This window comes from Onychostruthus taczanowskii, unplaced genomic scaffold, assembly GCF_017590055.1.
Source record: "Onychostruthus taczanowskii isolate IOZ18803 unplaced genomic scaffold, ASM1759005v1 scaffold8, whole genome shotgun sequence".
In the NCBI taxonomy this organism is placed as follows: domain Eukaryota; kingdom Metazoa; phylum Chordata; class Aves; order Passeriformes; family Passeridae; genus Onychostruthus; species Onychostruthus taczanowskii.
Genome location: NW_024505892.1, coordinates 12,734,514 through 12,761,069, shown reverse-complemented (window position 1 = coordinate 12,761,069; position 26,556 = coordinate 12,734,514). Strand labels below are relative to the sequence as shown.

At 40.3% G+C, this 26,556-nt stretch overlaps 1 protein-coding gene across 1 annotated transcript in view; it reads right to left on the bottom strand.

Moving 5' to 3' along the window:
• Positions 1-3,168: 3,168 nt before the first annotated feature.
• SCAF8 (SR-related CTD associated factor 8) overlaps positions 3,169-26,556 on the bottom strand; it is a 151,025-nt gene continuing 127,637 nt past the window's right edge. Inside the window, exon 21 of the mRNA XM_041423963.1 lies at positions 3,169-3,243. The gene's annotated coding sequence lies outside the window, so the exon portion shown is untranslated. The remainder of the gene's footprint in view (positions 3,244-26,556) is intronic.

Below are 26,556 nucleotides of genomic sequence, written 5' to 3'. Positions count from 1 at the left end.
ATTTCATTTTTGTATGAAGGCTGAATGCACACTGTTGGTAGCAACATTATATATTACTGAAAGAGTTTTTAAGATTACTCCATTCCATAGTTTTCATCAAAACACTGATGGATCTTCTTTTCACATTTGATTTGCTTCTCAATCATTCTATCACAAACTTGGTGGAGTTTTTTCCCTCCTCAGTCAACAAACTCGTTTGGTATTTTCTCCTTCAACCAACCACAAGAATAACACTTTCACTTCCAAAGAAGGTAAATAAGCAGGCCTTGCTTTAATTACATTAGCCTGGGAACAATTTGTTGCAAAAGTCTACAGATGGGGTGCTGCCCCTTTCCAGGCATTCTCTAGGCTAGTAAATCAGTGCAAGGCCTTTGCAGGGTATCAATGCCTTCCTCATGAGATTAAGCTTTAATCCAGCACTATCACCCAAACATCCTTTGCTGGAATACTTCAAGAAGTCCAAGCAGTTACTGACACCAACAGAGCCTGCACAACTCTGCCTGTATGGGTGGCTGCTGTAACAAAATTCAGCTACAGAAATGCAGGAACAATCAAACTTGTTACTGCAATTCATAGAGTAATTTCAGGTTGAAAAGCTGAACAGATGGCATTTGTGAGCTTTATTCAATATCTTCGACTTTTTAATTAGATTCCTGTTTGTGTCAGTCTGCTGGTTTACAGCAGGAGACCCCGGATTTCAAAGTAACCTTAGAAATCCTATTGCTCTGTCTGATAGAAACCACTATGCCAGGAAACTGCTTCAGGCACAGCTCCTGCTGCTTCCACCACAGGAACTCATCAGCAGGTAATTAAAAGAACCAAATTAAAGGGATAGTCCAAAAATGCAGCTACGCCTTAGCCAAAATGCAAATTAGAGCTTTAATGCACCACACTGCTTTATAATTTTAGGATGCTTTCGGTGTGTTTATCATTAGGAATCTGTATGCCGTAATTTTCTCTTTCGCGTGGTTCGCAAATTCACCTTCTGCCCCTGACAAGCTCATGCTGGGTTGTCACTGCTTTTTGGAGAGCTGCATGTGGGCAAAATGAAACAAAACATACTGGCTGCTAAAAAGCTTAAGAACTTGCAAGGGAATAAACAGTGTGTCCCTCCCAAAGCACTGAAACATGGCAAAAAGCACCAGTGGTTGTGAGAACAGACACCCCAACAGACAGTAGTGTCATAAAATATTAGAATAAGGTTCAATATTTCCTTTTATTAACACAGGTGAAAGGAAACCAACCAAACAAACAAAAAACACCCCAAAAAATCGCACAAGCCCCCAACAGATTGACTAATGCAGCAAATTAGGATTTTTATGAGTGCTGCAGTGCATAAAATCTCAGTGACACTTTTAACCTATGGCAATAAAGAATGGCACAACACACTGGAACAGTAAGTCTAATTGTATCAACCAATGGCACAGTTTCACAGCTGTCCTTTTATCAAAATCAGTTAGAAGTTGACTGTTTTTGAGTTGTTTCTTTGTATAACTTTGCCTTTTCGAGGAGGGAAACTCCAGAATTTAGAAGACCTTCTAGATCTCTTTTAATCACGTTCAGTAGAACACTGACCACACCTCCAAATCCATTTTAATTTTATAATATATCCTGAATGTATAAGCTAGTATTAAAAATAGCCTGTTTTAGAGAAGGATAGGCCAAATACTCCATCAGCCAAACAACAGCATATGCAGAGTTTGTGCATATTTACTTCTGTGGCATCAGTGCCCTAAATCCCTTGCATGTACTGATTTTAAAGGAGATGAACGAATTACAAAGTAAACTGAGCACACAGGTATTAATTTTTAAGTGTTTGAATACTATGTAACAATCAGGTCTAATAATCACCTGCCTGGTACATGCCCATCAAGGGGGGAAAACCCTATTACACTGCAACAGATTCCCCTTGGTTATTCAGCACAATTTTGCCTCAAAATATTTTGTCAGGAAAGAAAAACAATTCTGTCCTAGCATGGAATGAGACTGAATCCCTCTGGAACTGCATCCCTTGCCAGTGGATGTGATCACATCCGACAAACTCCTGGGGAATGAGAATGAACAGGATGTGTTGAGGTCTAACCATTTTCCTTCCCTGTGGCCTAAAATTCCTAAAAGGTGGATTTGTCAGAGTTGTGCAGTGGATTCCTGCTACAAAGTCCAAACTAAGTCTGGATTTTGTGATAACTAGCAGAATACATGGTGTAGTAGATACCAGGGTATTGACAACAATGTCAAGTTTCTTCTGTTAGTAACAGCAAACAACGCTGAAGCAATTAAAAATAATGAAAAGTTGAATAAACACTCTCATCACCTGCTTACAAAACATCATGATTAAGTCTTTTAAAATTTCTAAAACAACTCTAAACAATTATCTCAGATGACAAAACTAAACAGGATGGAGGAAACTTGCTCTATCATAAGCTCAGTTGCACCAGGTCTTTCAAACCCTAAATCAAAGCACCTCTCTCTCTCTCTCGTGCCATTCACAACATTTCTAACTACAGCAGACAGACATCTGATGGTCTCTGGAATTAAACTGCAATGCCACTCTTTCCTTTAGGTGAGACATCAGGAGTAGAGCTCTCTTTGCTGACAACTTCCTGTCTAATTCTGGAACAATGCACTCTACACCAGATACTGCTCATCCATTCCCTCTCTTCTGATAAATTTACCACATCATAACACTCTTGTGAGCTAAGCAGAAAAAAGCCTAAACCCCTCCCTTTCCCTGATAAGTATAGAAAACTGTATCTCTGCTGTTTACAGATTTGGAGGTTTATCTGACTGAAGTTTTGTAAATACAATCTATTTTGAAGTCATGAGCATTAATATTTGGATTAATGCCTTGAAAGAAACAGTTGACATAGCCTACATTTCTCCCTGTGATGATGTTCTCTATTGGCTGATTCTAAAGCCTCAAAAACACCCAACCAATATGAAACATTAAGACCAAGGGATAAAAACAAATTTTAACCCGGTTCTATCTGGCTCTTGGCCTATAATGTTTCATAATGCAATTTACCCACTCAGAAATAAACAAACCAACAAAAAAACAAAAACAAAAACAAAAACAAAAAAAAAAAAAACCCAAACAAACCTTGCATAACTTATTTGCTCTCTAAATGTCTTGTTTCCCTCTGCATCATGAGTGAAAGCACAGAGAGGGGCTGAGGTGTCCTTGTGGCTTCACAAGCTGAAGAACTTCTTGCTGGAAGTCCCTATTTTCGTAGCACTGGCAATCTGAAAAACAAAAATTGTTTTGTTAACACTTGTATCCCTGGAGACAGAAAATAGAAATAAGGTTTGTTCTGAACCACTGCCAACTACATCATTAACCTCTCCTATGAACAAGCCAACAGCTCTCATCCAAAAAAAAAACATCTAGAAACATCACTCCATTCATACCTCACTTACACATTCTGCACTGACTGCTCACAACTAAAAACTTCTTCCTGTGTACAAATGGAAAATAGAAGCCAGTAAAACAACATATTACAACTACCTGCTTCAAGAAGAGCTGTTGTTAAGCTATCCAGGTTTCCATCTAGGAAATACTCAACCAGGAAAGGTGGCTTGAAACAGGCCAGGACCATCACTGGTCCCTTTCTACAGTTCCTTTCAGTCCCTTTTCTACAGTGGTAGCCCCAACCACAAACTATGCCTGTACCACAGTAGGATTGCTTTTTTCCATGTGTTCATACTTAAAGCTTCTATCAAATCCCAGCCAGGACCTCTACAAAATATCTGTACATCAGGTACAAAGACCTCCCATGGAAGTTCTCTTGCACCAGCCAAGCCAAGGTTTGAAAAGCCAGCCACTGATTTGAGGAGACTGATGTGGAGCAATCAGCTGCTCCTTTTCCCACATCACCTGAAAATGTTAAAACAGACATCAGCCATCCTCAGTGTATGTGCATTCAACAAGCAGAGTGACTAACTGAGCTCCCAAAAGCTGGCAAGGAGAACTTCATGCTCCACAAAGCCTGTCATTTTCATTCTGCAAAGTGTCAGACTGTATTATAATATTTTCTCTGATGTTCAAATTGGCACAGCTGATTTTAAACAGCTTCTTCACAGCACAAAGCACCTTGTCATAAAAATATCCTGATATCTACAATGGTTAAGCTGACATAAAACATAATTAAAACTAACACAAGAATTTTATCATACTCATGCTTCCAAAGGCAGTGGAATCAGAGCAAAGTCCTAAACTGACTTCACTGAAAATAAAGGCTGTTCCATTAAAATAAAATGCACACAAAAGAGAAAATGCAAGCTGCAAAACCACCACTCAAAATGGACGAATTAACAGTGGGCCAGCAAAGTAAAAAGCAGCATCAGGCTGCAAGTTACACCCAAGAGGACATGTGAGTAATAAAATGTAACTAACAAAATGCAACTAAATTCTTAGTTGTTACACAAAAAAACCTACATGTTAAGCTCCAAATACACAGACTGGCTCTGCTGGTGGGGAAAGGTGTACCTATCTGTGCAGAACATTTAGAGCTCAGACCACCAAAGCCTTCCTAATCATGGCTGTAAGAGACACAGAGCCAAGAGCTGCAGGACAAGCCTGGAAGTGCCATGATTATGGCATTCAGATAACACTGCCATGATCCATGTGTCACAGATATTGTCCTTCCCAAAGTCCATAGCACTGCTACTGTGCCCAACCTTTATTTTTTGTCACACTTCCTTTTGCTACACAATGGCACAGCATGGCTCCACTCCTCAAAGCCACACAGGGCTTCCTTCACCATGGGGTTCAGTTCCTGAGCACCAGCAACTAAGACTCAAAACCTGGGGCAACAGCTTGCTCTCATCTGCAAAATCCCTGAACTGAAAAGTGCCCTTTTGCTTCCCATGTTCCAGCTCACTGAAAAATGCTGCATGAGCATTTTCCTTTCCAGCTGGAACCACACTTCCAGCTCTTCACAGACATGGCTTCTTTACTAATGGTTTGACAGGCATGGTGTGACACCTAATACAGAGCTAAATGTAAGATCTGTATCAGGAGTTAAGTGTCATTTCAACAATGCAGTGTTATACTCTGCCCTCATGGGCAAATCTCACCCTCCTGGATTTTTGCTGGCCCATACCTAAAGGGGAATGCAGCTAGCTCTTAGCTAATACAGCCAGGGTGATCTCACAGTACTCAATCAACACAGGTTTGTAAATGTCCAGCTAAAACATTTCCATCTGCACTGGAACAGGCAGAAACAAGAACTCCTAGCAGGCAGATGGCATACTACTTTTGATACAAAAGAACTGATTTATGGCAAAGTATCACAGGAGTCCCTCCCTACCAGTCAGGTCTTACTTGAACACTTATTAAGGATGATGCCCTGCTCTGTTTGAAGAAAACTTCCTGGCCAGGGTAGAGGGCCAAGTTTTTTGAAGTGCTTCCAGCCCTCCCAGTAAGCTACCTTTTAGGGAGGTCACAGTGCTCCCCCGCAAGCAGCCCATCAAATATTGAAGGAAGTTTGCCATGGTAAATACAAATTCTCAGCAATGCTCTGCCAAATCTGCAATACCCATCTCTCTGGATCTGCACAATCCTAAATAATAAGGCTTAACATAAGAAAAATCTCTAGGGTAGAATATTGCTCCATACGTACAGTCCTTTACACATTGAGGTATCTTTTTCTAGCAGGCTAGAAAGAAATAGGCATCGCGTACCAGCTTACAACACTCCTCTCTTTTTCCTTTCCCCAAAATGTCTTTAATACCAACAATTCCCATTAAACTTCTACCAAGGGCAAAGTACTTCTGAAGGAATCAATCTAGAAAAAAAAATCTTTCATGTGTCAAAAAAAACCAAAGATAAAGTAGTAGTTAAAAAAGAAAGAACTGCTGTACTAAAGTAATAGTCACATAAACCTCACAAATTCCAGACTGAGATTTTTGTGTCCTGCCAACAAACAAGGACAAAAATCCCATACACTAAGCATGGCATATACAACACCCTAGGCTCTGCCATTTAGTTAAGGACAGACAGGTAGGCATAGCTGTGAAAGTCTTAACAGCATAGATTAGGCAGTATGTGCTATGGTAACAACCTTGGTTTGTCATTCATCTAGTACTCACATTTTCATTTTCCTGCTGAACAGGAGGGTACACAAAAATAAACACCAGTAAATGGCTAGCAGGCATGGCACTGAAGCAAAGTCCTTACTACAAAGCTACCATGGGCCCTTCCAGCTCTACTGTAAACAAAGAGTGAATTACATTATACACACAATAGCAACGCTTAAGTCGCAGATGTAGTTCCTCAACTGTGGTCTGGGAAGGGCTGTACAAACTCAGGGCAGGTGCTGTCTGCACAAGCGGGGAGCAAACACTGACTGATGGGTTTTTTTGGGGTATTTTGCTGGGTTGCCCGGCATCGTCATTAAAAACTATAGCCCCTGGTTAAAGCCAGTGCACAATGATGACGCGCTGAGCAATTCAGGAAGACAACTCTACAGACACCGCCATCCCCTTGAGCTGCAGTACACGTGTGTCAAAATGGAGGCGTGAGCTGCTACCAAACCTCAACAGGTCTGGCAAGAAGGGAGCAGAGAAGTGACGCTTATTATTCATGTGGTTCCCCCCAGGGTTAGCCACTGGTAGATAAACCAAGTACAGCACAGCACCCTCCTATAAAATGCACTGCAAACAACTCTACAGGATACAAATTCAGACCTTGCCCTGTCAATCACCAGAGAGAGAGATTTTAACTTCATCTGTGACATCTATATTCAACCAACCACCGGTGAATAGCTTGTGGCAGCTGTTGCAGCTTTCTGCAGCAGTCCATCAGCTTGTTTCACATGGTTTTCGTGGGTAGCCATCCCTCCCCTTTCCCCTAGAGAAATATGGGGATAGTCTGCAGATCCTGCTGGAAAGCTGCTCCTGCTTACAGAAAACAAACAACCAAAAATCCCGCAACTTTTCCAGTGTCATTGAACAACATTTAAATGCACCACGTGTCACACTGGACACAACAGAGGACATTCACACACTTAGCATAGAATCAGCTCCTGGAGCTCAGGCTGCCCAGTGACACACTGAGCTTCAGCTCTGCTCAGGGGCAGCAAATCCTCCAGTCCTTGGGAGGGGACCATTGGCTGAGCACATACACTCAGCCTGCCCACAAAGACAGGGCAGTGCCACAGCTTGCTGCTCTGCCCAGAAGGTAGAAACTGTCTGCACAAGGAAAGCTGGACTCCACTTCCCTGTGCCTGGTGTTTGTTTCAGGAAATCTCCCATCCCCTAGCCAAGTTTCAGGATCTACCTTAACTGTTCTGTCAGATGCAGAGCAGAGTCAAGAAGATATGTATGTCTGGGATGATCCAAAGCATTTATTTCCCCACCTTTCTTGCTATTTTCAAGATCTATCTCTGAAAGCACTTGAATTTTTTTTCTGATTTTTGTTGATAATTTACACTTCAGAGGCAACACACCAACAAAAGCTCTGACCTTTTTCCTAACCTTTGATCATTTTGTCACTCAACCTGTGGTAGGGAAATGGTGTCTTACCTTTCCTAACCTTTGACTGATCATATGAGAAAAAGGAACATCTTCTTAACACTACTTTCCCTTAATGCACTGATTCTACACAAAACTAATGATCATCCTCTAAATCCTCTCTCTACTCAGTAGTTTAATTAGAAAGATGATACTTGATTAATGCACTTGAGTTACCTGAAGAAGGTGTGACTGAACACAGATCACTCAACCCAAGAGAACTGTAGATTAATTAGTTCTGCATCAAACTGCTTTCCTCTTTATTCAACTTCAAAAGGAGGAACAAAACCCCACAACATAACAACAAAACACCAAGCTTTCAGTCTTAAGCTTCTGAGAAAATTTTTATTTTATTTTATTCTTTAGGAAGTCTCGCAGTTCCTTGCCTTGAATTTCATAGTCATCCACTTTTTTTTTTTAATTATTATAATTTTACAAAATAAACACACCAAGCCTGGAGGTTCAATATGCATTTGCAAAGCTCTGCCAGGGACCTGCAGTCTTGAATTAGTTGGCTTGGGCAAGGAAGTAGGAATGACACTGATACTCAATGGGAATGTGCACAGCATTAAGTGCATACCACAACTGAAACCAGGTATACTTCCAGCCAGCCAGTGGTTTCAGTGTCTCCACCTAGAAAGACAGTCAAAGAGAAAACATTATTTGAAGGTTTCCTCACTCTTTTTTAACATCTCACTAAAATTCCTCCAGCACAAGCTGGTGTACAGCCTCATCGTGAGACTTCTAGCCTTGAAAGGCAGGTAAGCCTTCCCTGACTGTAGCTCTGCACCATAACTCATGCTGCCCTTGGTCTGGGAAAGCTCATGCTTCATCTGCCCTTGGAGCCACAATTCCCTCTGCAGGTGTTCTGAACAGCCTCAAGGACTGACTAACTTTTCTCTTTCCAAGAAAATCCTCTCCTAGTCTCTACACATGAACAGAAATCATTCCCATATCATGACCTTCTCCTTGCTCACTGCCCTGTGACCAAGGTAGACACCATTTCCTTACCACAGGTTGAAAAGCTCCAGGTGATTTCAAGCAAATAATTCTCCTGCTGCTCTGTCTCCCTTTGTTCAGGAAGGTCTCCTGAAAAGTGGCAGGTAGAATTGGTGACTCACCTTTAGGAGCAGCCTAATCCTTCTCCTGGTCACCAGAGAGTGACACTAGGAAGGCAGATATGGGGCAGGCCAGAAAACCAGGCTAGGCAGAAAGGGAAGAACAGAGCTTTCCCTTCCGTGTCCTAAATTACATGCTTCATATAATCTCTTCTTCTATGCATGCTTCTTCCCATACTTGGCATTATTTATTCACTTTCAAAGCACAAGTTACCACACAGGATACAACACAGCCCCACAGATTCCTGGTACAGGGTTAAAAAGGATTTTTCAATCAGCTTCTGTCAACTTAATACATAATCAATATATGGCTCCAGCAAAAGTCAAGCAAGAAAGCTGATGCTGCATTTTAAGATTTACATTTAAAGTTTACATTTTTTAAGAAAGCTGATGCATGCCATTTTAAGAGCATCCAGAAGCAATTCACTGTGATTCCCTCCCCTTCTGCCATTATTCCTGGTAGTGGAAAGGTTTTTTTCTCCAATTGTTTATTTCAAAGTTATTTCATCATCAGCTATGGAGAAAAGAAAATAAGTCTGTGTTATTGAAAAGGACTAGTAGCAGTAACTAAATCTTACTATGGCTTCTGATGGTTTTGCCAACACCCATAGATCACTTCAATGATACAGTTTTGAAAAGAGGATGGCCAATAGGGAAAGGACAGAGAAACTGAGAATTGAGCCTGATCTATGTGAGATCCATCACAAACCACATCTTTCTAGTGGTAAAGGGATTAGAGCTGCATAGAGCACAAGCGATAGATGCATAAACCCCATCACCAGCTTGGGACTCTTGATTTCAAAACATTTTTGCAGTGAGGCAACTTAAGAAAAATAAACATTCCTAGCCAGGCAGAGATCAGTCATAAACCTTTTCTGAAAGGGAGATGAACTCTCTTATTGTTATTTAAAGCAACACTATAAATCAGGCCGGATCTATATGAAACAACACTATGGGTTTAAAGCAACAGTGGCATTATTCTGTCAGAGCTTAGGCTGAACACCCCAGGAAAGACACGCAATATCTGGTAATGTTCAGAGCTAAAAAAAGAAAAAAAGTCAAAAAACCCCAACTAACCCAAAGTGAAAAATAACAAAACCTACAAAAAACCAAAACCCCATCCCTCCCACCAGCCTGCCCCCTCCCAAAAGAAATACTTCAAAAGAACTGAAAACTGAAAAAAGCTGGAAATTTCTGTGAAATTCCCCATGAAGCTAACAAAAAAGAGCAAAAAGTTGCATATAGAGAATGGCAAGTCTCATATTTTCTGTAAAGCTACCAACATTATCAACAGCTCATTACTCACATTTGGTGATAGATACCATATTTTAAAACCATATTTAAAAATTAGATATCTACATTTTACAGACCACATGCAGGAAGATATGCTTCAGTAAATACTCTCTTACATTTTCCCAAGTATTTTATTTTCTCTCTTCCAGAACAGTCATCTGGTATAAATTTTTGGACCTTACGTCATGCACAAGAAAATAGCTTACTATTTTAATTCTGCATTTACATCAGAACATACATAATTGATTAAAAGCAACAGAAATAGTGGGGGGGGGGGGGGGGGGGGGAAACTTCAAAGTATTACCTTAAAATATAGACCCAAATTCAGGCTCTTTTGTTTAAATGTTCTGAAAAAATTGGGCACATCAAGACAAACATAAAGTGAAACACTGGAGCTCTTCCTTCTCACCTCAGCACCCAAACTCTCTGGGTCCCCCACCATTAATTCCATCTGACAGGCAGACAAACCTATAATTTGTTACACTGATTAACTCTTATCTAAGATTTTATAATATAGAGTCTTGAACTGCTTAACTGTTTTAGTTTCTAACAACCCTTATATTTTTCTTCAAAACAGAGACTGAAGTTAACGCAGATGACAGACAGTGTTTCCACTCACACAAGTTTTAATTAGTGGTATTTTTGTTGGGAGCATGCTTTGAGATGGGCAGTCATTGTGTTAAGGGACAATCTTTACACACTATCCTAATATCCTCAAGAGGCTGAAAAAGCTGGATAGTGTATCACGAATGCTGCAAAAACATCCATGGCAACATGCACCTTTGGGTGAAATGTGAATGCATGTTTGAAGGGTGGTAAAATATTGTTCTTTATCAGGGTTAGCACAACAAATTAGCAGAAAATCATAAGGACAACCTAGTAATTTATACTCTGAAAACAATCACCTATTTGCTGCAATCCTGATCTTCTTGGTCTGCTAACTTGGCCAACACTAGAGGCTGGCAAGTTCTTCCCTCTTCCTTTCCACCTTACTTGAGCAAATATAAATTTCCCCTTTCAGAAAAGCTCCTAGTGCCTCTTGGGGATCATGACTGAAAAGGCAAAGATCTAAAGCACTTCTCACCAGGAGGAGTATTTTGTGTTTTCTGAGCAAGATGAATATTTTAAAAGGGCTTGAGATAGGGAGAAGCAAGAGTTGCCAATGTCCTTATAAATGCACAAGAACAAGAAAAAGGGAGGAGGTAACCCAAACTCTATAAAGCCTTTAGACACTGGCTGGAGCAGTGCTGATATATCAGCAGCAACTTTATTCCCACCCTGCAGAATAACTAAGACATGACCTTAGTCTTGCCATCACCCTCAAGTCATCAACCCATGTTATCCTGATTTCTTAAACAGCTTGAAGATGTCATGCATTAGATTCTTGTTTTTGTTGGCTTATTGCAACCTTCATAAAACTCCCCAGTAGTATTTTTGTGCTTAGCTGTTTTTAAACAAAGCAGAGAGATCCATCCCCTCTATGGATGGATATCCATCCCCTCTATGGTCATGATTCCAACATTTGCTCCTTTAGAGTAACAGAGAATTATCAATACAGTCCTATGGAGTCTCCTGCAACCTGGGAGAAAAAAAATGTAGAAGACAAAAGTTCTTTTTTGAACCTTGTTCCCAAACTTTCGGCATCACACCTCTCAATCCCAACACTCCTGAGAGCAGCATAAGGACTAAAGTATAAATTTTACTCTCAGTTTTACTGGAATTAACTGCGTGAATGATGACTAGTAAAAAAGTAGTAATTTTTCAATTATTGCCTCAAGTATGCCTTGGCATAAAGCTTTAATGAATTTGGAAGACTATTAAACATCCAGATACCTTTTCCTCCAACAAAGCAGGCGCAGCAGGAATCATGGACCTACCCCGCTGGGTGTTCAGTACCACCCATCATCATCATCACCCCAGGCACAGACAGAGGCTGGTGATGCAGAAGCCCATTTTATAAAGTGGGAGTATTCAGTGATTGTATCAGCAAAGCTCTAAGCTGCTCTTGTGAGCACGTGCAGATAACAATTTTCACCAACTCTGGCAGGCTGGCAGATCTGTATTAATTTCCATCGGGCTGCAAAAAGCACCCTGACTCCCCCCTCTACTCCCTGAAGGTATAACAATGCTTTGAAGGAATGACTGGCTAAATAAAGTTGACAAATCTCTCTCTAAGTTTCTGTAATGTGTTATTTTAAAAACAGTTGGGAGTTCTTCTGGTGAAAATCTTTCCAAGAGGTTTCTGCCTGAAGCAGAAAAAACACTCTGGAAATTTTTTGTCTGAATGACTGAAGGCAGGCCAGAAGTAAACACAGGTGAAAATATGATGCTAGAATATGAGAGGCATGCTTAAGGGTGCTCCTACTACCTCTATCAGCCATCTTTTATATCTAATACTGTGTAATGCATTTGGAAGCAAAAAAACATTAAAACACCTTCAAAACCCTAATGGTCTGCCCTTTCTGTTGTTGTTCCTTCAGTATTTTAAACAGGAGAAGGCTGGATTACTGCAGTTTTAGCTATGTAAAGCATGAAACCTCCAGATTCTGTGTTGAAAATCCCTCTCTTGGGATCGAAGGCCAGGAAGGGACCACTTGGCACAGCCAGTCCTGCTACGAGCAGCCAGTCACTGCAGACATCTGGTCACATAATTCATCAGTCCACATCATGACTCACAAAACACTTCATGAGATCTGAATGAAACCTGCAGCCTTCAGAAGGGAACCAAAGCCAGAGACACAAAGCACACGAGAGAGCAAGGGAGACTGAAGACTTCAAAAAGGTCCCATCACAATGTGAGATTTTCTGAACTAAAGGACACAGCTCTGTTGCCAATCCCCATCATCCATGGAGCAAAGACAGACAAAAAAATTAACCTGCTAACTCCTAAAAAGGAATTTTGAAACAAATTATATACAACTCGCATCATAAATCATAGAGGTCCTTTGCCAACCAACCACATCCCTCTGCGTTCCTAAATCAGCACACTCTACACCACCCCTGGGCATAATAGAGTCACATCCAAAAGATGGCATGGAGCAAAATCCCCTCTGGATATAACCCTCTCCACTGTGCACATGGAGAGGCTGGAAGACTAAGCTCCTAATTTAGGCACCTCAGTAGGTTGCTTGCCTGAGGTAAAATAATTCTGAGCCCCTTGTACTTCTTTCTGAGCAACAGAAAAAGGAGAAAAAAACAAAGAGGAAGAAACTGCTTTTAGTAATGAAAATGTAATTTAAGAGGCTGATTCCCTGTTAAAAACTTAGAGTTACAATGAATTCCAGGATTCATTCAAGTACTCCGTTCTTAAAAAACACTATAATGAAAGGCTTACATATGAAATTTAGTAGTAATAACTTTAGGGTCAAATCCATAACGATTTGTTTGGCAAGGCTTTCACTGACGACACTTAAATGTGATTTCAATGGGTGTTCTGCTCGAGAAAGGGCTTTGAGATTGGCCCACACTGTATATTTAAGTCACCTCAGCCCCAGCATTATACAGCGCCAACCAGACACAAACCCCAGCATTATTTAAACCATTTGCACACCAGAGTCTCCAATTGCAGGGTGAAAAAGCCAGCAGGAAGCTGGCAGAAAGCATTGGTCATTCCTTTAGCAGCAAACAAAAATGCAATCTTTTTTACTTGGCTTTCTTATGATACCATTTAGCTTCTGTAATAGCAGTTGCTTTTTTTAAAATGTGGATTTGCACAGTATTCAATTTGCCAGTTTCCACATATAGATGTAAATTTACTGAAATAGCTGCTCACAAAATCCAAAGCCCAAGGGTGGAGTCCTAAAAATAAATATATGTAGTTTAAGTTCCTTTATATCCATACACGATAAGAAATCTGGTACTATTCTGGTGAGCCATAAAACGGGAAGAATGGTAAAACCACAAAGAGGAAAACAGAAAATAAAAATCCATATCTTTTGCTCTACCCTTTCAAAATAGCATGGATTCTTCAATGCAAACATTTGGCTAAATGTTTCAAATGTTGGTTTTTCAAAGTATTTAGCCATATAAACTACCCTTTTGTTTCTGTTGGCTTCAAATATTACTACATTCTTCCTTACGTCTTATTATTCAAAAAAATATAGCCAACACTGTCTTTATGGAGAAAGAAAAACCTGAGTATCATTTTCCAGTTAACTCTTCTGGATCTGCATGAAAGTGAAATCAGCAACAGCAATTTTAAGCCAGGTTTTCTAACCACTGCACCTAATCACTACCTTTTGAAGTGTTTTATTTCCCAGGCTGTACTATAGAAAAATCTCTGCAATCACAACACAAACTGAAGTCACAAGAGTGGCAGAGCATACACTAAAAAACTTGTAATAGTCTAGGTACCTAAAAAACCAAGAAGCATCAGTAGGTGAGACTTACTGCCCTACTGAATGCCATAACCCCACAAATAATTCAAATAGAACGCAGTCCTTTAATTTTAAGAACTTACACTAAGCCAGACCTGATCTCCCACTTTTCAAATGCAAATATTTAAGTGAATGCAAGCATCAACGGCACATTATCGTAGAAGGAAATTTGATAATTGTCACCTTCTTAACTTTTCAAGTATTCAGTCTTTTGTCAGGCTTCTGTGGTTCAGGATATCAATGACTAAGCAGGCAATTTGTCTCCACTTCCATATTTCCACTTATTCCATCTCACACTCAAATCACCAGCAGATCAATGACTTCACAGCCAACAGCTGTCAGTCACAATCATTTCAACAAGTCCATGCTTCAAACACCAGCCACTTTATCTTTAACAGGGATAAAGAAAAGACAAAACTGAGGTCTACCCCCTTAAATACCACGTGTACACGATTTGCAGGTCTTTCCCTTCCTTTCCCGGGACCTTTCCTCCTGTTGTGCTCTTCAGGACCAGAGAAGCCAGCCAGGAGGAGCTCCAGATGACTCCAAACAGAAACATATTTTCCCTTGCAAGCATCTAAGTTTCTCCACCCGAGCTGAGGAACGAACTCAACAACACAGCAGCGAAAATGTGCACGCTGCTTGCTATTTTTCTCAAGAAGCACTGCCCATCCCGGCAATCCCTGGATGAAAAAACAGTATTCCAACAACAAAATCATAAGCTTATGAGTTGGAGCTTTAGTCAGAGAAACAAGATTTCTTCCAACTCTAAGGAATGTGACAATAACAGCACATCTAACCCTGCTTGATAAGTGGCAGGCAATTCTCCATATAAGGTGAAAAATGTGCTAGTGTAGCTCATGCAACGCTGCTAATTCCCTCCCTCTTCTCAATATTCAAGAACATAAATGAACATATAAATCAATTTTGTAAGTAAACCTTTTGCTTACTTGCAGCTAAAAACCATCTAGACAGTGCTAGGCACATAAATAATTTTGAACTTAACTATTTAATTCCTTTCAAACACTTGGTATTCATATCACAGCAGTGCATAAATTAATATAAATGTGAGGTGATCCTACCCCCATTTGATTCCTAAATTCCCTTTATACTTCACCATTCCCCAGTCAACCTGTGCCTTCCAGCCCCTGACTAACCATGTTGCTGATGGCATGAGCAGCCAGAGAAGGGGTTGAGGGCTGGCTGAAGCCCAGGAGCCTCACACAAGCACCACTCACACTCCATCTGCCTGTCCCTGGGCTGATGTGTGGTGGAAGCACCAGGATATCAGCACAGGACTGCTGCTAATACTGCAGAGAATTTTTATCTCAGCTCTGACTGTCCCATAATCTCCACATAATTGCACCAGCAACATCAGCAGCATGTACCTAGTTGTGCCTACAAGAATATTGCAGGCATTACTCATTAGGAGACTGATGAAAAGACTTCCATTGATTTTTATGAGCTCTGCAGCAGAATGTAAGCCCAGAGGAAGGCTACTTTATATGATCCCTTCCCCTCAAAGCATACTTTATATGATCCCTTCCCCTCAAAGCAAGTCAGAGTATTTGCAAAAGATGTATCAGTCCTGGCAGTGAAACTCACTTTGTTTTGTACTTAGTCCCACATCCCAGCCCCTCACACACCCCCCTTCCCTGTTTTTTACACATTATTAGTTATTTTAATGGTCTGATAAGCTGCACAATGAACCCTCTGGATGGGTTTTTTTTCCTAAGGAATGATGTACCAATGACCAACAGGGCATAAAAGACAGGAGATTGAGAACAAGTCCTCAGAGGTCTTTTGAAAACTTCTCAAAACTGACAGGATTACTGGGAAGGGAAAACATCCTAAAATCTTGTTGGCAATGGTGGGAGGGGGAAAAAATTAATATAATTAAGTTATTTAAAGAAAAACAAACCCCAAAAAACCTAAAATCCCCAAAGTTTATTAACTACTCTGGAGAAGTATTCTACTGTAGAAGTCAGTGAATAGTAGGGGAGGCACAGAGGGGAAAGTATCCACACACACTGCACATATACGTATCGAGTGTGGGTAGGAACAGTGGGAAAACAGTTCACTATTTTCTTGATCTTTTACAAGAAGACATGGGAAAGTTTGATTTGATTATTTCAGCCACAAAATTTCAGAAAAATCAGATGATAGCTTCAGCTTGCGAGTCTTCCTAGTTTATCCACATTCAGCCATCTCGTGATATCCCCGAGGCAAGAAAACATAGCATGATGTGCTAAGAAGGCACCATGGACCAATTAATTGCTATCAAAAACGTAGGCTTCTGTTAGTCAGAGATTCTTATTTTGCCGACTTTTTTTGCACATCACCATCCATTGCACTACCATGTGAAGTAGCACAGTCCATGAAATACTATGAGTCAGCAAATTATCATAATGATATGCATCTGAATTTAGAACTTGAATTACACTGTTTGCTGTGTTTTGTAACAGAAAAAAAAAAAATCAGGAGAATTAACTATAAACATTATTTAATCCTTACAGTATAACTCTTTAAAGTATGTTTACAGTCATTCACATCTAAGACTCATTTCCTGGAACCTTATCTAATCTAAATTCCATATGGAAGATTTTAGTGGTATATAAAGCTGCATACAAATTAACCACACTCCAATTCATTCAGATAAAATAAAACTGCAAATTTAATAGTGATAAAACTGGAGCTGTCAAATTATATCTGGACTAACAACAAATAGTTCAGACCTTTTTGTACAAATTTAGTTTTAAAGGACCTATTATATAGTCTTAATTCAGAGGATAACTCTGATGTGGCTTAGTACAAACATGCTTCCAGTTGATTCACTTTTTATTCAGGGAATGCAAAAGGGAATGTCTATTATCCATGTGATAGCAAACACCTCACATGGCTGAACCACGAACTTGGAACTTTTCAGGGTTTAGCACTTAAAGCTTCAAGGATTACTGCTTCTGATCCAAAACTAGTTCAGAAAGCATGGCAGGAACCAGGATAAGATACAGCAGAGAGAACTTTAGTGTATCTTTACAGACATGGCTTCTCCATAAACTTCCCATTAACTTTTGAAGACGCCATTTAATCATTCCTATCTTTTTGCTGCAAAACTATATATATATATATATATATATATATATAAAAGTGTATATATCATTAATACATACAAGAATAAATAAAATAATATATACACTTATTATAAAATGCTAATAACGAATCCTATGAATAAAGAATAATTACAAATAATCTCTGTACCATAATTCTAAGTGAAATATGGCAAACAATGTATTATAGATTCAGTTTCTACAAACAACCTCAACTACAGCAATTCTACAAATAAATTCATAAGGATGAAAGCAAAAAGCCAACAGCAAAACATAAAATGAAAAGGTCTGTCTGAGGAAGATAACTGAACAATAAGAACTTCCTATCTCAAGAGGATATAGAGAATACAAGTGAACAAAAAGTTAATGTCAAGCTCTCATCCTGAGATCCAAAACCAGTTAACTCCACATAGCTGCTTGAAGTATTTACCAAACAAGTTTTAGTCGGGAGAGAGTCCTCCCTACAACACACAAGTCCCACTGAAATGCAAAATACTGCAAGAAATAAAAAACACCCCAACACGTCAGCATGCCGGCCAGAGAAAATAAAGCACTGTTCCAAACTGAAGTAAATTTTTATAAAAGAAACAAAGCATTTAAATGGGCTTATTGGTCAAGCACAGCTCAGACACTGGAAAAATCTAGTATTATGATTCTGTGGTGGGGAAAAAGTAGTAGTAAATGTAAGTATTTTAAATAATCTGGACACTTTTTTTGATGATTTAGCCCCATTTGTTACTCTTCATAGCTGGCAAGCTAGAAATCTTAATTTCTACACCAGTTTTATACAAGTAAGAAGTAGCCACTGATTAAGAATCGGTCTGAAGTCAGTGAATGGAATATATCCCCTCCTTTATGTCTGGGACTTAACGTTCATAAAGTGCAAGAGAACAAATGTAACTGACTAAAGTCAAACTTGAAAGCAGCAGTAAAAACCCACCCTTTTCACGCGTTCTTAGCTCTGCATACACAGTCATTTACAATACAGGGTTTAGTGAATGATCTATCAGTATGCCTTTGGTGGCACCCTCTCCTACAGAGATAATTGTGCACGTGGATATCTTGCAGGACATGTTCTCTAATAAAAATGTTGGCTCAGAGGTTTGACAGTGACAATTCATCACAGATATTTTCACTCTTAGAAATATATCAACAAAAACTAAACTGTTTTATGATACTAACCCCCCAACCATGTATTATTCCAGGAAACATTTCACAATAATAACATTGCTGATGGCCAAATACTGAAGCCAATCCTGAGCCTGCCAGTGAAGAGTTGCCTCCCAGCAATGCATATTCTGATCTCCTGCCTAGCCTAAATTTAAACTCGAAGAACAGGGCATCCATTCCTCCCCCAAAGAAATGTTCTACTATTTATGAGGTCTGACTGTAAAGATGATCTTTTTATTCAGATTACACTTCCTTCTTAAGCTTACTCCTTTCAATTTTTCCCATTCATAACTCCTCACAGTGTTTTAAGTAACAGCCCCTTACACACAAGAGTTACAGCTTTCAGGGATGATGACTAGCACTTTAGCTCTCTCTCCCCACGCCCACTAAGCTAACCCACATTCACATCTTACTTTACACCACTTGAACCAGCCTCCAGTATGCAATCATTTGTTACTCTCATTACAAATGCTGCCCAAAATAAACACAATGTCCTAAACACCACAAATTTTTAGACTGCTGTGAAGTGCTTGATAGTTTATACACACTATATTCCTTCCCACTGCTGCAATGCCCAGACCTGAGGGAAGAAATCCTCATGGAGCCTTACAACAACTGCAGCACCCAGGAGTGTTACACCCTCCTTGATTTCTGCAATTCAGTTTCTGGTGGTCAGTCTATGTTTCCATAAAACACTAGTTTGCTGTGCAAGAATATTCCACGTCTCTGCAATCACTGCTGCCAGACCCATCTTCTCCTGAATCTTCTCCTTGCTCCAGTTATTCTCCACTTCAGCAGCATGTCTCAAATTCAGCTCCATCTCTTTGAATTTAGATCATCCTGAAGGATTTGCAGAGCATCTTGAACCGTTTACAAGTATCAATCGTTTTCCTCATACCTCTCCAGAACGATCCTGTGCTACTTTTAAAGAACACACTGGAGACCATCAGGCAAGTCCCTCCACTGCCAACGGGGACGGAAACCAGCACTGGGTGCTGGGGTCAGGCACAGAGACTCTGCTGAAGCCTCATCTGACACCACAAAATTAATAAAACCTTTTCCATTCCCAGTGGCAACAGGAAAAATACAAGGCAGCAAAAAAGATCTGTGGCTTTATAATATGCTACTCAAAATATCTGCTGATGGTCATAAGACAGAAAGAAATATGCCAAAAAAATTGTATGATGTAGTCAGTTGGCAAATGGGGAAAATCACACACAAAATGAAATGCATTCAGCACTGTAAAAGCAGGGCTGTGGGAAATTGCTGGTTCTCCATATAAGGATCCAATATTTTTTCAATTTGCCAACATAGCATAAAGCACATTAAAAAAAATCTTAAAATTCTAAATGTTAACCATGAAGAGCACTTTTTACAATATTTCTCAAGAATGTTCATTTTGTACATCCATGAGTCCTGATTTTATGATTTGCAGCCAGTCTAAATGAAAAATAAAGAGTTTTTTAACTTCTCCATATAAAATGTCAACCACCTTTTTAATTGAGAGCTAGAAAAGCGTAATTGAAAATTACTAACCTCAAGCGCTCATTAGTGACAAATCCAAACCCCAGCTGAACACAGCCCTAATAGGATTAAAGAGACATTCAGGATGATGTATGTAGACCTGGTATGCAAGAAAAGCTGAAGAAAAATCTGTGTCCATCCACAGAGCAAAGATCAGACACAGCTCTGGGAGGAGCGGTACTCAGGTACCAGATGTGCACACGCACTTTTCCTGGTGCCTCCCTCCCTGTGCTGCTGGAGCTACAGATGCTACCCTCAGGACTTCAGGCTGGAGATGTCACTGCTGGGCTCAGAAGCTGCAACATCACTCAAGCTCCCACAGGAAGAAAGCAGGGAATGGCTGGCCAGGCGCCTCATGACAAGGCATTTCCAAGAGCACAGCCATCCTCTGCCTATTTTTAATGGCTCTTTGTCACCTCACCCACCACACAAAGCTCTTCAACAAGTGAGCTGTTTGGTCCACCACATCTACAAAAATCACACATACAGGTAAGAAGCTCTCAGGCTGAATTTCATGGTCTCAAGGTCCTTCCATAAGCATCAAAATCATTGAGCATGAGATTTCCTATTGATCACATGCCACTGGCTGCACATCTAAGGAGGCTCAGGAGGGTAAATGATTTTTTTTCCCAAGTCAATTTTAAATTGGCGTCTTAAATTGTCTCCAGATCCTTTCCAGACAGCAGAATGGAAATAATTAGAGGTGGTTGGAAAATGGAATTTTTGTCCTGTGGGGAAAGTCTGATAGTCCTGTACTTATTTTTATGCTAACATAAGCCAAAGTGTAAAACTCTTAAAATATTAAGTAGAGCAAAATATTGCAAGGTATTCTGAAACAGCATACTGCATTCACTTTGACTTATTTTGTTACAAGAAAACAGCCCATTCCTCACATGGGCACACTAGCAGCCCACATAAATGCTCAGGTTTTAGCCTGAGATTCTTTCTACTCCCCAAGACCACAGGGCAGTGACTAGCACTGTTGACACAAGCTCTCTGCACATCTCATCCTACTCCTATTGCTCTATGAGCTAGACAGGAAGACAGGAATTGCAGTTAATCACTGCTCCCTTGTTCATCTTCTGAAAACAAATTTAAATGACCTGTTTTGGAGGTTTGGGTGAGAAGGTCCCCCTGCCATTTTAAAACAAACCTTTGTCAGTCTGAAGTGATTTATTCTAACTTTTTCTAATGCTTATTGTGGAGCCAACAGTTTCCCACTATGCAGATGCAAACTGAGAGTAGTCACAGAGCTGGGAGCTGAAATACCATGGGGAAATACACAAAGAAGTGATCTCTAAAAGTCATATACAAACTGTGAACAAGAGTAAAAAGGAGATTCACTCTCAACACCTCTTATGGACAGGAATACAACTTTCCTCCTATTCTCCATGTACAGCACTATGCCTTCTACTGCCTAACCAGAGATACACTTGTCACACCAAGGGCCTAGGTAGCTATGTCAAGTAAAACTCTTCCTTCCTGACACCATGGAGATGGCTCCTTTATGCAATTTGTGCAAGTCATCCAAGTAGAATGCCTCATGAGAAAGCCTTCAGTGCCATAACTCTGTTAGTGTTCTTCTCTGCAGCTGTTTAATTGACAGACCCATGGAAATCCTGAGTACATGTGAATTCCACATCATTTCATTCTTGGCTTGAAGTGCCTTTGACTAGTACTCCTGATGAGGATGACACTTCTGTCTGTAACTTGCTCTAAGTTACCGTTCCCTCAGTGCAACTTTCAGCAAAGGAGATCTTGGCAGCTCTTTCTCTCCAGGTCATCTGGCAACTGTCCTGATAGGAACCTGCAGCATGCTGTACAAGCACCCCTGAAGCAGACAGGGCCTGAAGCACAAAATGGCTAGACATGAACACCAGAAAAATTGTTTATTCCATTGTATCTATCTTTCTCCACATGCTCTTTCCAAGCCAGACTAAGGTAGCAGGGGAAATAATGGAGCCTTTCATTCCCCTTCACAAAAGGGGAAAGGAGTGATTGCATCATTTCAAAATTTTCACCTCTGGAAATCTTCCTACATGGAAACACTGCTTCCAATAAGCTTTATACTGAAGACTGCAGAACCTACAAGGCAGGACTAAAAAAAGAAGGGTTGATAAAGAAGATGAAACAGTGCAGAAAAGTTTTTTTGGTACTTTTGACTTAGCTGGCTACCATCTTGGGAACTGGCTGGAAAGTGGCCCAGCAGAAAAGAATCAGGGGGAGCTGGTTGGCAGCCAGCTGAACATGAGCCAGCTGTGCCCAGGTGGCCAAGAAGGCCAATGGCATCCTGGCCTGGATCAGCAATGGTGTGGCCAGCAGGAGCAGGGCAGGGATTGTCCCCCTGTACTTGGCACTGGTGAGGCCACCCCTCAAGTGCTGTGCTCAGTTTTCCCAATTCAGTAAAACATTGAGGTGCTGGACTGTGCTCAGAGAAGGCAATGGATGTTTTTCCAATGGAAGGGCAAAGGGTCTGGAGCACAAGTCCTACAAGGAGCACTTGAGGGAGCTGGGGGTGTTTAGTCTGGAGAAAAGGAGGCCTAGGGGAGACTTTAGTGCTCTCTACAATTGCCTGAAACAAGGTTGTAGCCAGGTGACATTTGGCCTCTTCTCCCAGGGAAAGAGCAACAGGACAAGAGGACATAAGCTACACCAGAAGAGATTTAGGTTGGACACAAGGAATAATTTTTTCACTGAGAGGGAGGTTGAGCATTGGAATGGGATGTTTTGGGAGGCAATGGAGTCACCAACTCCAAAGGTGTTCAAGAAATGACTGGACAAGGCACTTAGTACTATGGTCTTGACAAGGTGATGTTCAGTCAGAGGTTGGACTCAGCCTTGGAGGTCTTCTCCAACCTTAATGATTCTGTAATTGCTTCCTCCTCTTCTAATTTTCTATACAGTGAGGCAAGTTTTGCAAAGTTATAAAAAAAAATCATTAACAAACTCAAAGGCAGTCAAAGAGAGGCAAGATACTAAACCACTCCAGTTTCCTTTCATCAAAGACGCAGATCCATGGGATATATCTATAGGTTGTAACGCCAGCAGGTTCAAACTTGTTCTGAACAGACACAAGAAATCCCTGCCCACACTTGGAGATAACCAAAAGTCTTTTGAACACTTAGCATGGCTCTGGGCCAAGCTCATAAACTCTGCTGAGCCGCAGGGACATCTCTGTGCCAGCACCTCGGGCTCGGCACAGCTGGCAATGCTCACAGTGCTTTGTGCTGGCACAAACCACAGGCAGAGCTCGTTCCTGGCTGCCTTCACCACAGCATGGAGAGGGAAATGCCACCGCACTCACAGCTTTGTCTTCAAGCCTTGATTTCAGTCTTGGGGACATTCATACCCATTTGTCTGCGTTATCCATCCAACAAAAAAACATTTTAAGCCAGTTTTTGACTCAAGTGTCAATATTTTGACATGGACATAACATTTTTCACCTGAAGGTGATGAAAAATGTTGCAATGAGAGTCTAACTAAACCAATACACTTGGCTTTTGCTTTGAATTACACTGTTTTACAACAGCCTTTTTCTGTTGAAAATTAGGAATTTACGCATTTGCACAAGGCTTCTTAAACAAAACAGCATTTTTATTGAAGTGTTTCTTTAGAATGCTTCCTCAACCCTCTGAAGAGCACATCTTACTGGGTTGGGTGGGGGAGCAGAAAAGGGAATGATGAGACTTACACGTTGTTTACAGTGGGTAGAGCTGCCAGGCTTCTATCCAGTTTTAAGATGTACAGCCTTTGAAAGCCCTTATGTCTGGTCTTTGACTCAAAAATGACATCTCTACAGACAGAGGAGTATGGGATTGTAAAACCAAAGCATATTTTCTTAACACTGCTCCAGAAATATCCTCTGCTAAACGTGTAACAGATGCATGTTCCTCATTAAAAAAGTGTTGCTATACATTATGCCTTGGCTGCAGACAGATTCTGGCAGAGATTGATACACTGTGGACATATAATTCATGTGTCTAGTATGTGAACCCTGGACCCTGCTTAACCTGCTGAGGTCCTGTTGTGGATCTCAGGCCATGGAAATGGAAGCAAAGGGAGAGAGCAGACAGACCTGGAGGACCAGTGCGTAGCTGAGAAAACAACAAAGCTATTGGACTTCTCAACGTCATCCCCAGGCACCCAGCTTTTATCCCCATTTGTGTAATGAACTGGAAAAGCAGCACCAATTCCAGCTACCTTTCTTTGAGAGGAAAAAGAAATCATCACTTCATGGTGACCATTTTCTTCCTTGAGTAATCTCTGGTCTTTTGCTGAAACTTAACTTTTAGGTTTTGGAAAGGTAAGTCCTAATGATGAATTACAATATATTTTTTTGGCTGATTGGTGCTTAAAACCTGCCCATGCTAATCATAACTTCATAGTCCACAGGGAGACCCTTAGTTTTATTCCTTGCCTGGTATTCAGACTTCTATTTAATTACTGGTTACCTAGATTTATAGGCAGATTTGCTAAAAACAGTGACTCTGTGTGCAGACAATAACCTTTTGATGGGTATGGTAGTAAAACTGTAATTCCTATGTAAACAGGACCAAATTTTAAAAGTAGCTGGTGTAGCTCTCTAATGAAATTGGCAGCACTGTGTGGGTACTTTGTCTTGGAGAATGCTAAATGGTGCATAGCCAGCATTTGCTCCATAAACTGTCAAACAAGAGAACCACAAGTGTTCGGTGATTTGTTTTTCTAATGTAGTTCTCTACTATGGGAAATGTCTTTTCCATGACCAAATGTGGAAGCTGTCAGGATCCAAAAGAAATAGAGGGCAGAAAGATGATGTCTAGAAGGTATCTCCCAATAGAGAAAAAAGGAGAAAGAAAACATTTCTCAAAGACCTAGTTTTGGGAGCACCATGAAAAAGCAAATTGCTTTGGAAAAAATTACTTCAAAGATGCTATATTTAATTGTTGGGCATCAATTACAATACTATAACACTCAAATTTTTCTCTCTCTTCACTGGGTAGCACTGATGATAATATTGTTGTATATCTCCATAGCAAGATAAACAACAATATATACATCTGCTATCTTTCTTCTCAGGCCCTTCTATTACTTTACAAAATGAAACAGACTTCACCAGCTTAGAAAGGCAGAAAGCTCCCCTTCCATTACTGAAGAACAAAGCACTGCAAATAAGTGATACCTGAGCTCTATACCTCAGCAAATGAAGCAGTATATGAGCACTGATTGCAAGTTTCCTATTTTGTTCCATATTCCTGTCAGCACTTCAGTGCCATTTTAGGCTCATATCAGGCAAAAAAAGCAACATCATTTTGTTCATAATAATAAAGGGTAACTAAACAGGTAAAAGTCTTCATCACTGGTGAAAGGACATCCTCAAATCAGAATTTTTAAGGCAATCAATATGGACCAACTATTTCAGACAAAGAAATAGTTGTCCATTTCAGACAGGTGCTCTGTTGAAGCCTCTCTCTCAATAATGGGAAAAGGAGCACAGCTCTCCTTTTCCTACTTCTGTTTGGAACAGAGGAAAAAAAAGAAAAAAAGACACAGATATCATAATCTGAATTCAAACCTCATATGATCCTCAGGAAGACACAGAGCTTTTAAATATATGTAATGGCTATTAAGGGATTGATTCTGGAGAAACAATCAGATAGACAATATTTTTACCGGGGTTCAAGTGTCTACAATACCCAGTAAAATAATCAAGGCTACTCTGAGCAGACTGCAAGACTCCTCTGTGCATGTAGATACTTCCCAGTGGTGCAGTCGTAGCTGTTAGTCAGGCCTTGCCCATATCTGCTGCACACTTGCATGTGGCTGATTTAACAGTTACCTGCCCACTACCCCTCGATTTCCCTCCCTGCTGCCAGCCTAGGAACTGGTTGTTCATAACAAGAGCAATGGGAGGACAGGACCACTGCAAGGGATTTGAGAACTATCAGCAATAATATGCCAACTGCAACAAATCTGCTCTACAAGAAGGGGATGTCAAGACACATCAGTAGCCTACATAGCAATTGTCAAGAATCAAAGTTCACATCATTTTATGTCCCTGAAACGTCAACTCAATTGCAAATTTAAAAACAATATTTTTATCACTTTGCCAGTCATAGGACAAATCCCAATAATCTTAGTTGTGCTGACCTTGACCAGGCTGGAGACAAGTAAGTCACAAATGCAGAGAAAACCAGTAATTACAAAAAATAAAAATCACAACCATGGTAGACACACTAAAGCCCTGTCCAATCCCAACTATCCATTGCAATCTATACTACCCTTAGGGAATATTTCTCTGTTAAGCTACCTACTAGTAGCAACTCCTTTTGTCCAAAGTCTAATGCATTACTGGCATTTTAAAAACCCAAAGGGAAGGGACAAAGATTCATAACAAGACCATGATCATGAGGTCACAAAAACATCAGCATGGGTAATTATGATTGTTAAAAAACCTTTACAATTATTTATCACTTA